The following is a 16658-nucleotide window of genomic DNA, read 5'->3' on the forward strand; positions in this document are numbered from 1 at the left end:
CAAGCCACCAGGAAATTAAAAGTAGCTTTCTATTTGGGAAGCTGGAGGCCAGCCATGCCGTGGCCCCTACTAGCACTGAATTAGTCCTAGGCTGACCCAGCCTGACAGCATTTCCTGCAACATCTGGATTTTCTTTGGATGTCTCTGCCAAGTTGCAGCTTGTTCCAAGCCTGCTGAGTTCATGAGACCTGAAAACAGACAGCTGGCTGAGAGCTGGCAGCATCAAAGGCAAGAACTGCACTAAGAGCTGGGTTTTCCATTTGCCAGCAACCACGTGGGCATCTGCACAGACCAGGCACAGGCCCCCAGGGGTGGCCCAGGCTTCGCTCATGTTAGCAGCCTCACCACTGTGTGGCAATGGCAAGGTTGCACGGGGACGCCAGGTCCTGTCTCCATCCCTGACAGCTTTGCCCAGGGTGGCTGCCCACATGGAGCAGCCTACCTTCAAGCAAGCTCCAACAGGAGCAGCTTGCAGGGAGGGATTCACCCTCCGTTACACAAGCTGATGGTGCGGGAGGCTGAGTCATGACGCCTGGGAGGGCAGCTGAGCAAACAGGGCTCCCCTGGGAGAGATGCGCCTCCATCTCTCCCTGCCGGTTCCCTGCGGCCCCTTGGTCAATCTGGTCCATGGGCACTAAGTGCAGATGAATATGCCCCATCTCTCGCGCAAACCTCCACCCACAAAGGCTGCTTTTCTACAGATCCACTTAAAATGTTGGTGCCCTATGCAAACCACAGGGCATCTGCATCGCAGCAAAACAACAGATAGCGTTTGCAAAAAAAATCCTCCTTTGGACTACCAGGATGGTCCTACAGGACACACGGATGCATAAGGACATGAGCAAATGCTGCAGCCCCCAGTGGCACCCGCGGCGGTGGGTCACGATGTCTGACGGAGCCAGCCGGGGTGTCCATGCTGGCGGTGGCATGGTGGCCCTCACGCATTACAGGTGTTTCCTCAACAGCGCAGCTAAGCCAAATTTTTGAAGAAGAAAGCAAAGCCCTGGTGTGGTGTTTTTGTGCACGTGGAGGGTGTGCCGCGGAGCCAGAGTGTCTGGGACAGCTGCGGTCAGAGGAAGCTGCTGCGGCTGCTGGCGGAGGAGGAAGTCAGTGTCCCAAGGCTGGAGGCAGGGCGAGCACTGGTTTTTCCTGGAGGTGGCTGGGCGGGGGGAGACAGAGAAGGGAGCCCAGCCTAAGAAAAGAGCACGGAAGGAAGAGGCTTGGAAAGTGCACTGCTGATACAGATGCGGAGGAGAGGGCTAGCAAAGGAGCTTGTCCCTACAGCTTGTCCCTGCAGAGAGGAGGACGCAGCTTTTGTGAGATGTGGGAGAAAGGGCTGAGGTTTCGAGATGGAGAAAGTGGAAGGAGCATGGACACATCGGGCAGATATGGCTGGGGAAGGTGGGGAACTGCTTCCAAGTGGAAAATAAGGCAGGAAATGGTGGATGGAACTGGAGGATAAAAACCATGTGGACTAGGAGAGAAGGAAAACACTGCTAGTGACTGAGAGTCATCATTCAGGGCTGCCACAAAGGCCCAGGCTGATGCATGTGAGCTGAGAGGCATCCTGATGCAGGCAAGGTGAATAAAACCCAAACCTTTGCCCTCAGGTATCTGTAGCAAGCACATAATCAGTCTTACCGTGTATACCCATGGCTTCATTTCACCATCATTTTTGTTTTGCTCAGTTCAAACCCTTAAGCTTTACCTGGCACCATTTAAATCCGATGAAAGGGAGCACAGGCGCAAGGATAAGGGCATATATTTTTTGCTGGAAAATCCCCACATGCCTGTACACAAGCAGAGAGCAGACCAAAGCCACGCAGTCAGAAGCAGGCTAGAAATATTCGGCTGTACGTGGGGCAGGTCACCAGCATGCACCATAGGCATCTCCTCCACTGCATGGAGAAGCCAAGCCAGAAATATTGGGGTATGGAGACCCCAGGCCAATGCCAACTAGCCATGTGGCCAATACCAACTAGCCATGTGGCAGTGTCAGGGCAGGATTTCTAGGGAGCTGGGGCAGGAAAAGAGGTCCTGCTGTGTTGCAGCCGCACAGAACAGCTCCCAAAAAAGGGGTCAGAGGATGGTGCTTTCTGGGTACGGGTTTTACTAGTCAGTTCTGCTAAACCAAATGTTTCCTGCCCAGCCCAGCCCAGGACTAAAAACTGTGTCTGTTGTTGGTTCCTAACTCCTATATCCCTTTCATTGTACCCTAGAGATCCCCTAATCAACTCCTTGCCCAAGGACAGCACAGAATTTAGGAACAGCTGACAGCGCAGCTGGCAGCATCCAGGGTCTTTTCTCTCAAATGCATGGCAATGCCTTGGTTTATGCTGACAGGTCCCTGGCACTCACTGCCATCAAGGGTTTTGTGGAAATTGAGCTGGGAGATGACTGATGCTAAAGCTCAGCAGTGTCAGGACGGACCTGCAGAAACACTGTGTTTGGCTCAGACCGGCTGGAGTTCGGCAGAAGGATGTGTAAGTGAAGTGTGTCTTGCTGATGTGGTTCATAAATAGTGGGCTGCAGGCTGAGTTTCTTATGTTGGCATCTGATGTGTGCCCAGTGAGGTTTTGTCCTGGTTTCAGCTGGGACAGAGTTAATTTACTCCCTAGTAGCTGGCATAGTGCTGTGGTTTGGATTTAGTATGGGAAGAATGTTGATAACACGCTGATGGTTTAGTGGTTGCTAAGTAGTGCCTAGACTAGTCAGGGACTTCTTCAGCTTCCCCTGCTCTGCCAGGGGCACAAGAAGCTGGGAGGGGCACAGCCAGGACAGCTGACCCCCACTGCCCAAAGGGCTATGGCCATACCATACGTCATGCTTCGGGGGAGTTGGTGGGGAAGAGCGATTGCTGCTCGAGATGGGCTGGGCATCGGTCAGTGGGTGGTGGCCCATTTCACTGATCCTCACTGGTTTTGTATATTCTGTATATTCTATCATTATTACTACTACTACTACTACTTTTTTTTCCCCCTCTACTGTTTTATTAAACTGTCTTCATCTCAACCCATGGGTTTTACCTTTTTTTTTTTTTCTGATTCTTTCCCCCATCCCACTGAGGGAGGGGGGCAGTGAGCGAGTGGCTGTGCGGTGTTCAGCTGCCTGCTGGGTTAAATCACAGCAGGATTTAAAACAAGTAGCTCCCAGAACTGCCAAAGAGGCAGAGCCGAGCTGCCCAGGGCTGTGTGTCTTGTGACTGGATGCTCCGGTGTCTAATGAAACAGGAGATGTGGCTGTGACTGGGCGGTTACAACATCTTCTGTAGACACCCGTGGTGCCTGCCATGGTTGAGGTCATTTTGCAGCTTTTCCCTGCAAGCTAATGAGCTTTCTCTCTCCTTAAAGCAGAGGCAAGTATTCACAAAAATATTAGGAGTGTATCGTATCTGAGAGCCCTCCCCTTCTGCCAAATGTTTGTTGCAAGTGGCCAAAATGATCAGACCTGGAGGGAAAAAGATGACACAAACATGCTTGCAAATCCTGACCAGAGAAACTGCATGAAACTAGGCTACAAAACTGTAACTTTTTTAATTAGATGGAATTTTACTAAGGAGTGGTGTGCATTGTGGCTATCATGTATAGAATTTGGATGTATTAAATACTTCTAAAATTATACAGCACTCTGTTGTGTGTTATTATACATCTATTAGGGGTTTTTACCTGCAATAGCCCTAACAATTAAGTCTACATAATTCTTGCTAAACCACACTGCGAGGTCAGAATTTTGGTCTATGCTTCAGCAAAGAGAAGAGCTGAGGCCCATGAAGAACAACTCATCAGGCTGGAAAAAATGTGGCCCCTGTGTTCTCCCATCACACATGGGAGAACAGATATTGGTTTTTCACACCAGCATTTTTCCTAAGAGCATCTGCAATACCTGTTCTGAATCCTGGCAGCCTGTGAGAAGAGGTGACAATGTCCCAGGCACTGGAGCAGTTTATTATAGCATGGGGCTGGCAATGGAAGGTGTCCAAAAATGACTTCCTACAAACAAGATCTAAATTCACTATTTCTGCTCCTGAGCAACACCTTAGGCAGTTCTGGATGTCTTCTTGATTTTTACATGTGACGTGAAGAATGTTAATGTTAATTACAGGTACCAAGAGCTTTGCAGATTCTGCTGATTTGGATGGAAAAGCAAAGTATATCCCATCTCGTTTCATGATTCAGCCCCATAATTGGTGGTTTCAGTTCTGATGGCAAAAATCACCATGGTAGTAGAGAAGCAGGAATAGTAAGCTGCTGTTCAGATTGCCAGCCTGATTTTTATTGTCTGACTTGTAAACCTGAAACTCATACAGAATAAAAGCTGTATCATCTTTCTTAGCAGACAGGGAATTTATGGAGCACAATATACAATTACTCTACAACATATATTCCTTCCTTTAGGAAGAGTAAAGTGTTTCACTAGAACTTTCCATTAAATATGGAGAATTTGGTTTAAATGGATTAAATATTTGTCACAGACAAATATCTTGGCAAATATATATATGCATATATGTATATGTACACATACATGTGTGTATATATATATGTGCACATGTATATACCTACATAAAACCACATATACATATTTTCATGAGTTGGCCATTTCTCGCTGCGAGAGCCTTCTGTTAGTCCTGGGTGCAGGTGTTTGCCTGCTAAAAATAGTATATGCATGATATGATGTTCAGGCAACAGTTCTTATCAGACCTGCCTGCCAGCGGCTGCATCCCCCAAAGTATTATCAAGCTTTTACAACCTCCCTGAATAGCTGAAAATAAACACCTTAATTAAGACAACTCAAGCTGGCCAGCTTGGTCTTAGGCACCTTTCTCCCTGCTTTCAGTCCAAAATCAGCTTTCTGTGAAGCAGGGAGGAAAATCCCAATGAGAAACTGGTAAAGAATGAAGAATGCACTCAATACAGAGATCCAAAGGGAAATAAAGGTGTGGCTTGTGTTTCATCTTTAAGCATGAGATAAGAGCATGGCCACGAAATACCTCAAATAGAGACATTATCAAAACCTGAACCATGCTCACAGCAGACTTTGTTCAGGGAACCTGACAGTGAGGTCTAGAAATCAGAGTGATGCTGAATATATACCAGAAAGGGATTTTTAGAGTCAATGTGCAGGACCAACAGTGAGCATCTACATATGTTGGGCATCTACAGATTTAAAAAACATTGTAAAATTTTGCACAGGTGCAATAGAGTACCACAGAAATGAGCAGCAAGCTTCCCAAAAAGCCTGTTCTCTTTCACTCAAGGAAGGCTGCGTGGTCACTTGGTGCATGAGCACATTCCCAGGGAAAAGGCATATTCATGCAGAGGTTTGGAGCCAGGAGGGACCGAGGCACAGGGTGATGTAACCCCACCAGCTCAGGTCTGGAAGCTGCACCAGGCCAGCGCATCCATTTCTGGATGTGACCCCACTGCAGCAAACTTGGTTCGATCTGCACCCACCCTTACCAGTTGTGCCTTACCAGTGAGAGTGCCTGTTCACCGGAACAAACTGGGCAGGAGTTTTTTAGCATTTGCCTCTTTTATCTGTCTGGAAGCTTTACTGTAGCCTCAACACAAGTTACAGGGCTCAGCTCAGGGGTCACTGGTGGAAATACCGTGACCTGTAACATGCAGGAGGTCAGTCTAGGTGACCTAACTCTCCCCTTTGGCATTACGCTCTATGAATACTCCTACAAGACCAACTGCCTTAATCCCTTACCAAAGAGATGGGGGGATACTGATCTTCTCTCGTAAGACTTTCCGTCTCCATTACGGTGCACACTCTTAAGCAGCTCACGTTCACCCATATGGTCAAGCACATACTTTGCATTTGTCTTCTGCTCTAGTGTTAATGATCCTACCAGATGCATTCACATATGACTGCAGGAAATTCACCCAGCGTGTGCAGTCATTTTGGAACAGTGCATCGAGTAAGAGATACCAGCTTTCGGGGGGTGAGCAGGGGGAAGCTCATAATGACTCATTCCCGCAAATTTCAGAGAATGAAAGACAAATAGGTGAGTTCTCTCCTTTCTGGCAAAGTTTCCTGCCACTGACACAAGTGTCTCTTCAAACAAAGGATTTTCCCCCTCCTCAGATGTCCTCAGACACTGAATTGGTAATATCTGATAACACACATTTCCATAGCAACAAATAGTGATGACCCAAACACAGGATTATGTGACTTCACTTGGAGTCGAGCAGAATATTAACAAGGATACTGATAGCTAATACTTTCCACTTCTGTGGCACCTCCCTGCAGAGCATTTCAGGGAGCTTTACGCACATCATCCCCAATTTGCAGATGGAGAAATGAAGAGAAGTAAGCGACCTATTCTGAGATCAAGAAAAGAGGCTGGGCTCAGAGTGCCCAGGAGAGAGGGAGGAGAAGAATGGCAAAGACCAGGTCTTCTGGACTGTGAGCAGCACACGGAGCTGATAGGATCCTGCTTCCCCCCATCCCCGAGAGCTGCTTTCTTTGGGATAACACATCCACCTGGCTGCTTCCCATCCCCTCTCTCCATTCCCTCCGAGGGTTCTCTGGGGTAAAATGGCATTTGTAGGTCCAGCTGCCCTCTGTTAGCATGCAATGGGCCAGCACTACCCCTCCCTAACAATCCCCAGGCTGCTGGACCTGTTGTGACCAGGCCCAGAGGCATGGAGGTTTCATTCATTCAAAATTATTTACTTCAGGTCAAGCAAAGGCAGAGGCAGTTTACAAGTATACGTTGCCTCGCCTCAGACCTGAAATACATGGAATGCAAATCCAGGAGGTTAAACTTCAGCAAAGGGATGTTAAAGAAGCAACTGGGTGAACAAGCACCATGTAATGCTCTACTGGAGTCAAGGGAGGAGGCAGAGATCCCAGTGTCTGAACTTAGGCAACACTTCATGGAAAACAACCTGTATCTCACTGACGGCAAGTTGAAAAGACTGTTGCATCTTCAGAAACTCAAGGAGTCTTTTAATTTCAAAAGAAGTTTAATGAAAATGATAAAAGGAAGCGCATCCCTATCTCTCCTCCCTCAGATAATTGGGTGTAAATACCAGCTTCTTTTCATGCATCAAACCTTTTATCTGTAATTAGAACTGGCTTCATCCAGATCCACTGGTATCCCATGCAAAGAAAGTTCTGATGGTGTAATAAAATGCTATGTAGTTATTTATTTATTGTTATAATACGTGTTAGAACAACTTCCAGAGATTTGTCTGGGTTTAGAAATGAAGCTCTGAAAGGCTGCTCTGAACTGAAGCCGAAGAAGAGGTCCTTTTGCATGTCTCTGTGATACTGTGCTATCATGGTTGTCTGTTTCCCACCTTTGAAGAACAGGGAGAATTCATTTGGTGAAGCACTTGGGCATGCATTTACCTCCAAGTATTGCAGAAAGTACCTTTAGAAACCAGGAGAAGTTAATCACATGCTTAAACCACACTTGAAATAACATGGTTTTTTTGGTTTTCTGGGACTTTTGGAAAACCAACAGAGCTTTAATAAAAGCAGATCAAACATTTCTTTCAGCCCTAAGAATCCATTTCACCTGGGTGACTTGAAGACTTCTTTTACAGGAAAGCAAAAGGATAATTCAGGGGGAAAGTGGCCGGAGCCACAGAGGTCTTTGGAAGTGTGTGTAGGGTAGAGAAGCAGGGACTGGATGCCACCTGTATATGGCAGCCCAGTCAGCAGGATGCCCACCTACTGCATGGGAATCCCCTTTTGCTGCACTTCTGCACCACGTAAACCTCGGCTCTTCCTTCCTTCCCTCTGGATGAGTGCCCCAAGCACCCATTTGCAGAGTGCTGGTTGCATAAAATCTGTTTTTTAGGGTCCCTCTCAGAAAGCTGTAGCTTGCAGGGGGGCTGTCTGAAATCCATGTGATGTGACCTCCACCCTAAAGCAAGTAAGTGATTTCTTATTTTAGTAATGCTGAGCCAGATGTAACGGGAGGAGGGCTTCTTTTCAGACCTGCAGATGTGTCACATATTACAGGAGCACCAGAGAAAAGCGTCCTATGCTCAGCCTGCATCTTCTCACCAAAAAAAGCCTCCCATCACCTTTTCTTCCTCCCATTTGAGATAAGTTTGGGGTTTAAAAAACCAAACTTACTCTCAGGGCCTTTTAGAGGGAACTAATAATATTCTGTGACAAAAGACCTGGCTGAGTTTGGAGTGGAATTTCTGAGCAGCAGACCTTGCTGAGGATTTGAGGCAATCCCGTATCCAGTTGCCATCCTGGTTCAGGAAATGCTGTCTATGTGTAACAAAAAAAGGTGCAGCGTAAACCAACCGAGTGTTAAAGTTCTAAGCGAGCTCATAAATTAACATCCACTGTGAAAGAAAATACGTGTATGTTATTGTGCGCAGTTACTGCACATCTCTGCTGGAGAACAGCTGCAAAAGCCCTGAGCAGCTTTTGGAGCCGCGGTCGCCACTACCCTACTCAAAGAGATTTTAGCTGTGGTTCACATCCCCTCTAGAGAGTCAAACTGGGCTTTGGGGGAAAAAAACCCAAAACCCAAAACCATAGAGAAACAAAACCATAGAAAAACAGCCTCACCTTGGACCTTCTGCATGTGACTTAAGGCGAGAGCCTGCCAAAGGAGAGTAGCTTTGGATTATAACTGCAAAGCACATTTTCTTGTGGCTCATTCTAAAGAAGAGACATTTGCTATTTGTGAAAGATACACGATGTTGATGGAATTTGCAGAATATTTTGATAATGATGGAAAGCAAACATAATTTTTATCCCTGTGGCTGGAACAAAGTGGACAAACAGAGCTGTGTCCAACACAGATCATGTCACTTTTGTACCTTGATGCTAAAATATCTCCAAGCCTTCATGTGAATTCAGGGACAGAGGCATTTTGCATAGGATCTGTCGGCTTTGCAGTACCTACCTCCTGCCACACTCTTCCTATTGAATCTACCCCCAAAAAATGAAGGGAATGGGGATTTTGTATCAGTCAATGAGCTACCTAAAAACTGCAGAGCAAAACTTAGGGTCAAAGACCATCTTCCAAATAAATTAAACCTGGCAGTTAGGAGTGACTTGGAAGCCAAAGTGGGTGAGGTGGACACCAAAAGCAAGCTGCAGTGCATCCTACTGAAGTGCAGAGGAATCATCATACCCCAAGCTGATTGCAATGGCCTTGCAAACTGCCCCCACCACCAGTAGACCTGTTACAAGCAAGAGGCCTGTCTGGAAACTCTGATACATCCAGGTATGTGGACCAAAGGAGCTGTCTTGATTCCTGGACAGATGTCAGCCTTATCCCCTTGGGCTTCATTCAGGGCCCACAGCAGCCCCCAGTGCGTTAGGACCCTGTTGGCAGACTCGTCACTCATTGTTTTCTTCAAATAAAAAGCAGGATATGACGGGCTGTATTTTGCCCTGAATTCTGTGGATAGGATGACTCAGAGACTGGGATATTTCAAGGGGAAAGAAAGCAGGCTGTGTGCTTGCTGGGAGAAGGAAGGTCTTTGTAATACGGAAGCTGATGCAATTAGCCCTTGCCGTTAGGGAACCTGGGTAGCCCGCGCTTGTCTGCGGTGGCAGCCAGACACCTCTTCTCCTCACCACGTCACTGCAGACATTTCTCCAGTTAAGTCGGTGAAGAAACACTGCAGGGGAAGTGACTTTGATGTTTCCTGCAAGCAAGTATATATAGACCAGCCAGTGCCTTGTGCTTTACATGCATATCCAGGTCAGGGTGGATATTACACTCAAACACGTAAGAGTTGTAACTCAGTGGACCTGTGTGTGACCGAGGGAGGGACCAGGTCCTCAGATGCTTCCTTCCCCACCCTGCCCCAGTAGTGGCATGCACATATATTGCTTCTTCTCCTTCCTAAAGAGCATGGCCATTTCTAATTCCAAGCAGTGCCACGCAAGGGCTCAGCTCCAGGCTGACTACCATGCACTAGGCTTAATTTCCACCACTTATATTATATAGAATATTCCTGTTACTACTTTTTTGTGAGATGGAAGAAAAAATAACTTCAGAAAACCCAGATAACTTAGACCTTCTGAAAAGACAGAAAGACAGTGTTTAGTTTCTTTGCAAGTTACCTAAGCCCTTAAGAAAAACTTGGAAGGACGGGGCTATGAAAAGAGGATGAGAATGGAATGAAAAGATGATGTTTCCAAACAGAATGCTAAAAAAAAATAGAATTCAAAATTTTGAAATCTTATTTGACTTTTTCATAATTTTTTTTTCAATGCCTCGCATCCTTCCCATACACCACATCACTACACAGCATATGTTTGTATTTGGCTGGGCAAAAATTCTAGGTAAATTCCACCTGTTCTCATGAATAGCATGCATTTCTCCAAAACTCTGTTTGTGGGCTGGTTGAATGGACTGGTTTGCACAGAAACCCCATCCAGATCTAACGCTTAAGTCAGCAGGACATTTCTCTTTCCTAAAGTGATTATTAAAGCCTTTTTCCATCAAATCCTCCTGGGAGTAGAGCCTAAGGAAAGGCTCAAATATGGGCTGAGCTGTAACATTGCTATTGCTCAGTGGGGAGGCTTGTCCCCAGGGTAACTCACACTGGATAAGTTTGTTTGCCATAAAAGTAAACACTGCTATAGTAACCTGCCCTGTGCAGAACGGCCCATGCCAGAAAATCTAGTAATTTAACATACGCATATGCCATATTCTTATCTTTTTACAAGCACCACAACCACGAGGTCAAGGCCAAGAGAGAGGTTTCTGGGAAAGATGGATCTGATGACAGAATTGGTACAACCCTTCTTATGTTTTGATGAACTTCTCCACTTCTCCCCTTCCAGCTCTCAGCCCCAGCACCCATGTCAGTTGGCCACCTCCTTCATGCCACCCATGTCCAGCTGATAAGGGAGGGGACAGGCTGAGCAAGTTCAATCCCTTGGAAAGGCTGGGTCTGCCATAGGTCTGGACATCAGCTTGCCCAGACTTCTCCTTGGTGGGCTTGCTCTGATGTCTCAAGCACCAGTGTGAACACAGGGCTTGTTCTGTCTGTGCTGCTGTTCCTATCCTTGTGCTTTCCTGGTTTTGGAGATTGCTGGCATTTCCCCTGCCACTGGTCTTTACATCTGCTGCAAATTCCCACAGCAGCAGCTCAGAAGGATTGGAGTTGCTCCTCCTGGTTTCAGGACCACTTTCGCTGTCTTTTAGGCATCTCCAAAGCGGCAGCTAAGCCCTGGGGAAAGCTGTAGGGTCTGTGAACATACCCAGTAGCAGGCACTTTACTTTCACTGATCGTCTTATGCAGCCAAGATCTGTATAGCTTTTAAGTCATCCCTCCACATGTCTACAAACCCAGACCTCAGCCATTCAAATTAGGAGCCATGGAGAGGCGACTAATTCCCTCCCTACCTCATGCACACAAAAAGTATCACTACATTAGGACACCTCATAAATAAAACCTATGTCAGAATTTTTCCTTGCATCAGACACAGTAAACAAATGCATTCAGCCCTGTTTGAGTGAGGAGACTTATGTACTAATCAGTGCCGCAGGAACACATGTTTATACCTGCACAGAAATTGCTCAAGAACAGTATGTCCTTGTGAAACTATTACCTCTGCCCCCTCCCTCTCTCCCCCAACCCCACCATGGCCAAAGCCTGGGAGAGCCAAGGCTATTTGGCCAGGGGGTTGAAACTACCCAAGTGCAGCACGCCTGGATGCCACCGGTCTGTTTGTTCAGTGGCTCTGAGCCCTCTTCTCATTCCTCCTCCTTTCCGGTTGTTCTTTGCTTCCTCTCATTTTTTCCTGGGCCCAGATTGCAATGGGAGTGCCTTCCTCCTCCAGAAGGCTGGAGAACCCCCCAAGGGCAGAAAATGGCCTTTTGGAGAGGGCAGGGAGCACCCTCCCCGCACAGAGGGGCTGGGAGCGGGTGGCGGGGCTGCACTCCTCTCCCATCCAGCACCCACTCAGCAGCACAGCTGAGCTGGTGACAGATGACAATTTGCTCCTGGCATCGGTCCCTAGTAAATTATGACAGGAGCAAGGAGGGAAGCGGGGAGAATGCTGGAGATTGGTGTGAACTCCAAGGCAGGCTGCAGCCCCGGGAGGTCTGCTGGTGCGGAGCGAGCCGAGGAGCCCGGGGTCTGCCTAACGTGGAGGTCAGAGCAGCGGCACAGGTCTTGTGCTGGAAAACATCTTCTCCCAAAGTGTCCTGAAATCTCCTCATCCAAAGTGCACACTGCGGAAGGGCACTGCTGCACCTGGGTCATGACATATCGTGCCTGGAAAGGGTCCAAAAGGCAGGAAAGCGGTGAAGACAAATACAAGAGAAGGGCTTTAACTCTTCACAGAAGCGAGCTCCAAGGCGCAATGCTGTACACCCTCTGTACAAAAACAGGAAGGAGACTGATTTTCAAGGGTCTGTTATTTTTGGGGAACGAATGTGGACTCACCTCTGTGGTCCCCATCCTCAGTTTCTGACTCTTGTTCTTCCTGCTGTGAACAGCTGTCACAAAGGGGTGTATTGAAAGGGTCAAAGAAAACACAACGTGCAGCAGTTGACCCCCTTATAAAGTATCAGCACAGAAATCCTGTCCAAACCATGCATGTTTTTGCGTGCTAAACTCCAGCAGCCTGAAGGAGGATCGCAGCTGGATCCAGTTTAAAAGCTCAGAACATTACTGACCGCTAACAATGGCTGGGAAGAGGTGAAGATGGATGTGACTGGCTAAAATTAGTAAAATCTGACCCCTCTCTCTCATCCTCTTTGTTAGGAAAGGCAGCAGCCCCAATTAGTTTTCTTTCTTTCTTTTTGTTTTTTGCCCCTGATCTGGACTGTGGCAATCCACGGTGGAGCACAGGGGATAGCGAGCATCATCATTTCTCCTCTGTGTCTGAGGGGCTGCTGAACAACTGCTTTGCAACAAACCTTTTCAAAGCAGAGACATCACAAGTCAGAACCTCTTCCTATCAAGGACAGACTTGTCCACGTGCACAGAAGAGCTGGAGCCAAGCCGAACCCTCAGCAGGGCTGGCAGATCCCGTGATGCGCCCCTGGGAAGAGGACACTTTGCTCAAGAGTGGCAGGTGATCAAATACTGAAGAGTCCACAAAAATAAAGGGGATGCTTTCATTATTATTTGGAAGAGAGCAGAGATGACAATTACTTCTGTTCATTTCATGACACAGAGAAAACATACGGTACCAATTTATCACTTGCACAAAACCAGGAAATCACCCTCCCCAGGACAGCCTGTGGGAACAGCATGTGCTGCCACACACCTCTTGAAGTTGAAGCCATGTCATATTCCAGCTGCTGGACCCTTGCTTGCAAAACTTGGAGGTATTACGCCTTGGGTAATTAAGTTGACCCCATAGAAATGTGTACAAATAACACCCGAGTAAATGAAAAATGCAGCTTGCTGGCAGGCTGTGCTGTATCTGTTATGGAGACCTCTGAAACAGAAAGCTGTTTGTCAGATAGGGTACCAGGTATGGCACATCACTGCACATATCCCCTTTTACTCAACTCAGAATTGAATGAGAAAATCATGCCTTAATATCAGGCCAAAAAGATATTTCTGATCATTTGTGCAGGTTATGGAATTTCACTTCACAGTTCCTGCTGCTGCCCTCATAATTTCTAACTGATGTAAAGTATGCCTATTGAAAATTAGCTGATCTTGATTTACAGAACTCAAGTGTTAAGGCAGTCTGTCACATCCCTTGGCAACCTCCTATGATGATACACTGCCTTTTCTGATCAAGAGAAAAACTCTACTTAGCTTACAAGCAGGATTTGTCTACATGGAGCTGCTGGCCATCAGGTATGTCTGTTACTCTCTAAATATTTAATATTTTAAATTTGGGCTAGGCAGAGAAATGGCAATGAAAGTAAGACTAGTTGTTTCTATTAAAATCTGGAAGATTTGTAAAATCAAGCAGAAAAGTTGTTGAAACAACCTATTCCACCTTTCTGAGAACAAAGTAATTTGCAGTTTTCACCACAGAACAGCCTCTCATTTTGATACTCTATTGCAGTGTGTATCATACTGTAAGAAAACCTTCACACAATATGCTGCAAAATGGAAAAACTGAAAAATCAAAATTAATCGGATCAAGAGATTGAATTAAAATCAAGCAACCATAACCCATATTTGTTTGGGGTTTTCCCTTACAGTAATTTTGAAATTTCAGATTTTCAAACCTGCTCAGAAAAAACTCTGGAAACCTTCCCAAGGCAGAACATCAGCAACCAGTAGGACCTTCCAAGACTTCTTTTGCTGACCCAGCTTGTATTCCCAGGAGACACAGCGTAACCGCATCAGCTACGGAGCTCCTGTCATTCGTGTATACACATCCACATCTGGGGCTTCTGCCCGCGCGGCCATTCCAGCGCAGCCTCTGAAGGAGCAACACGCCCTCTCTCATTGCTTATCCAGTCCGTTCCTGTTTAGCTTCAAATCTCTACACTGGCTCCAAAACGTGCATTTATCTAAAATAAAATTTGAGCTTTGGAGTTCACTTGGCTTGTGAAATTGAGTCCTATCCACTTTTATTTTGTTTGATTTTTGTATACATATATACATACACATGCATTCACACATACACAGAAACATACAATGTCAAAGACTGAATATAGGCCTTTTGTAATGTTTTCCAGGTGGTTTTCAGGCCCAACAGCTGAGATTCTTTTTTTCTTTCTAAAGTACTGAGCGGATAAATATTGCCATTTAAAAAATAAACTTCCTCAAAATTGTTCTTTCTGTTCTGAAAGACCGTCTTGTTCTTTAGGTGATTTATGACATCAATCTGTAACTATACGTGTATTGTTCAGAGTGTTCCGCAAACAAGACGTGAGTGTTTGAAATACTTCAGGGCAGGAAGACGCACAAAACATTAAAACAGTCTCCCGGTTCTAGTATGGACACTTGAAATTCAGTGTCTTCTTTCCCGTTAATACATCTCATGTTGTCATTGCCTCTTTATGTTGACATAAGTGAGCACTGACAGGCCAGCTAGAGCAAGGCATTGGCTGTGCAGACACCAAAACCCATCTGAGCTGGGTACATCCTCCACTTTTTTCAGTGTTACACCATGGGCCAGATGGGCCAAGGCTGTCTGATGGGGTTTTGAGTGAATTCTTACTTGATGCCCAGCCAAAATTTCTACCAGACCTTTGCAGGCTTCCCATACTAGGGCTGGCAATGTGGGGATGCGGGCTGGGTAAAATGCAAGAGTGTGACAAATGTTAGGAAACTGGTGTGCCATGACCATGGGAACCAATCCCAGGGGTTCCCGCCAGAGTGAGAGCATCATGGACCTGCTGCCTGAGGAAACCAGAGTTTCTGTTTCAAGGAGCTGGGACTGGAAAATGTTCAGGGAGAAGAGCAAAGAAATTTGCCTTAAAAGACATGAGACCTGAGCGTATTATGGGAATCCTGAAGGCCACAACCTGAGGGTGACTGGGCAAGAGGGGAGAGCAAATCCATCCTCCTGCAAGACCAGCCATGTTAGGGAGAAAGCAAGCCAGATGGGGAGGAGAGGAAAGAGAGAGAGGAATGAAAGGAAGAGCTGGTAACTTAGAGAACCAAGGAATAATTTAAGCTGGAAGGCACCTCCAAAGACCACTCAGTCCAACTCAAAGTAGGGCTGATCAGATCAGCTTGCTCAGGGACTTGTCCAGTCCAGCCTTGAATACCTCGGAGGATGGGAAATCCCACAGCCTCTCTAGGTGACCACTGTTGTGGTAAAAATTTTTTTGTCCTTATATCTAATTGTAATTTTCCGTGTTCCAACTTGTGACATTAGAGGGCACATCCCTGCCTGCTCCTTTTGTTTATGAATTTGTCTAATCCCTCCTGGCCCTGCTGGCACTCCTTGCTTCCACAGCCTCCTGAAGCAACAAACCCTCCAAGATGACTACCAGCTGCGTAAAAAAGGTCCTGGCTTAGAGGCTAATCCTGGGGGTCTGAGCCAAGAATGGCCTTGGGGTGGTGGAGGGGAGATGGACAACAGATAACGCCCTCTTCGTACACCTTCACCCTCCGTTAAGACCCATTTTTCCATCATAACCTATTTTCTAGGTTGGGGCTCCGGGACTAACAGTTCCACAAGCATTTGATTTGCCTGAAGAATATTGTAAGGCTTATTAATTTCATCAGTGACTGATTTGCATAAATTTGTTCAGCCAGCATTACAATAGCTCTTTCTGGCCAAGTCTGAATGAGTTACACACCTAATATTATATATCTCACACACAGTAGATATGTATTATTTACATGCACATGTACTCACACATACATTCATCACCTTGATACATCCCTTTGTGTCAGGTATGTGAATTATTTTGTTTATAAGAAACAAAGTTCCCTCCCTGTGCCAGGATTAAGAAGACCTGCGTGCCTTTCCTGGCTCTCCCTGGGATCCCATGTGATCTGGCCAAGTCGTTTCATGTCTCCGTGCCTCTGCCTCCCACCTGGAGAAGAGGGGCAGCCCTTCAACATCAGCAGCACGGTTCGCTCTTGTTGGAGCTGCATCCCAGAGATGCCGAGCAGGAAGATGTGTCACTGTCAGCAGAACAATGGCAATTCTGACATTCCTAATGCCATGGCAATATGAATATTCAAAATAGCAGAGCCTTTGTTAGAGATCCTGATTAATCAGTGATTAATATCGCTGTCGTTTCCTGTAAGCTTAGAATAACCTGTGCCTCTTAT

Source organism: Egretta garzetta, unplaced genomic scaffold, assembly GCF_000687185.1.
Source record: "Egretta garzetta isolate BGI_Z169 unplaced genomic scaffold, ASM68718v1 scaffold508, whole genome shotgun sequence".
NCBI lineage: Eukaryota > Metazoa > Chordata > Aves > Pelecaniformes > Ardeidae > Egretta > Egretta garzetta.